Source organism: Culex quinquefasciatus, chromosome 3, assembly GCF_015732765.1.
Source record: "Culex quinquefasciatus strain JHB chromosome 3, VPISU_Cqui_1.0_pri_paternal, whole genome shotgun sequence".
NCBI lineage: Eukaryota > Metazoa > Arthropoda > Insecta > Diptera > Culicidae > Culex > Culex quinquefasciatus.
Genome location: NC_051863.1, coordinates 11,067,040 through 11,069,204, shown reverse-complemented (window position 1 = coordinate 11,069,204; position 2,165 = coordinate 11,067,040).

Here is a 2,165-nt window from a genome sequence, read left to right as displayed (position 1 = left end):
TGTTTGTCACAAAATCTCCGTCAAGGCAATTTCCCATAAGAGTGGCATATTAGCCGTTTGGTTTTTCGCATCGGCAGCTAAGTCTAAACACTATTTCAATGAAATTCAAGTTCCAGGAGATGCGTTGGAACATCCTCTACCGCCTGGTGCTATTATCTCGTTTTTGCCAAAAGTGGATATTAGCCGTTTTTTCAATGGTGGGCAGTAAACTACTCCATTTAAGTATTTTTAAATCCAAGATGGCGACCAAAATGGCGATGATGAAATATTGAAAAGATGCATTTTTTCATTTAATAGGCAAGTAACCATTCAAATTTGTCTAAAATGAAGTCTCAGAACTCCAATTTGGTGTTAAAAGAAGGATAATAAAAATATTTTTTTTTGTTCTTGATTTGAATATCCCATGTCCAATACCAATTATATTGCAGCAGCACTTTAATCGCCAAACTAAAAATACGGGTCCAATTACTTTGGCAAGGAACTCCAATACCAAATTGGAACATATTTGATTTAGATCCTTCCTGTTTGATCTGGATTAGCAGAAATCCTAGTGCTATTGTGCTTTATTTGTTCATATGACCTTTGAAAAAACTCGCGAAATGAAAATTGTTAAGGACTCAGCTGTTTATTACATATTTTCTGAAATGGACAAACATGAAAACCATTTTCAAAAATGGTACATAATACTGAAAACATTGAAATAGTAGTTTATGCAACAAGTTGCGACGAGTGCTGAAAAAATCAAGTTTTGCAACAAGTTACTTATTGATTTTTTTTTGCAATTCCGAAAAACGCTTTCTGAATGGAATTTTATGTCAAACGTTCATGTGTAAAGTAAATTCACCGTTCAAAACAAAACAATATTGAAAAATGTTACTAGTTGAAATGTTCAACTTTTCAGCACCCATTTCAGCACTGGTATTAAAAGGTATTGATTTTCAAATCTGTTATTTTCGGTAGTTAAAAGCAGGCCGTTTCGTTTCTCCAAAAGGACAGGAAATGTTGACAGTTTCATAGCGGGATTGCAAAATAAAACACCCTTTGAATGGAATTATAAGTCATATGCTCATGTATTTTGTCAATGAACCGTTTGAATAAAAAAATGTTGAAAATTATTGCTTTTCGAAACAAGTGCTGAAAAGTTACACTTTTAACGACGGAATTGCAAAAAGTAGTTTTTTGCAATTCCGTCGTGAAACTACTTAGGGTAGGGTAGTCATCAATGAGACACTTTTGGTTTTCAACTTTCAAATTTTTTTCTCATTTTTTCATCAGCATGTTTTAATGAGCTTTTCGTTGCATTATCTTTCATTTAATGTGTTCTAACATTGACCAAAATATGAGATCGATCCGACATCTACAGCCAGAGTTATTCAACTGTCTCATTGTAGACGCACTTGGCAGGAACAATGAGACAGCTGGGGAACAATGAGACACACTACGAAAATCAAGATTTTTCTAGTAAAACATCATGTTTTTGTATTGTTCCATTGCAGGTAACTTGCCTTGAACATTTTAGAGCAATTTTGCCAACATGAAACTTTAATTAACAAAAGTTATACTAAAAAGTATTTAAATTTTGTAAAATACGTTTATTTATACCAAATAACTTTGTTTTTTTGGTTAAATGAAGTTAAAACCAGACATGCACTGGCACTGCACTTGGTTAGCACGCGTGCTATTTTAACGGATAGCACTGTGCTTCTGATCATAGCACTCGCCCTGGCACTCTAACTAAAACGGTAACTAAGATGCTGTTGCCTTTTGTTTATTCGAAAACTTCTGTCACGATCACTTGACACGATCACTTGAATGTGGTGCAAATATTTCCACTAGTTTTTATCGGAAAATTCAGTGCAGTGCTAGCGTTCAAGACTTGGATGTGAAAGGTCCATGGTTCTGTTCTTTGTGAGACATATTTTTTTTACCTTATGAAAATCACAAGCAAAATTTTATTTCTTTTAGATCATCGCAAAAAATCTTCAAAAATTGCGAGAGAGTCTGAAAATCAGTGAAAATGGAAACAAAGGAAACAGATCGAGGATTGTAGTCTTTTGGGACCCAAAAATGTCTCTTTTTGGCCACCACTTAAAGTTCCCACACTAAATTAAACTAAAATTTATGTGGCGTGCTATCCGGGAGTGCTAAATAATAGTACTAGCACT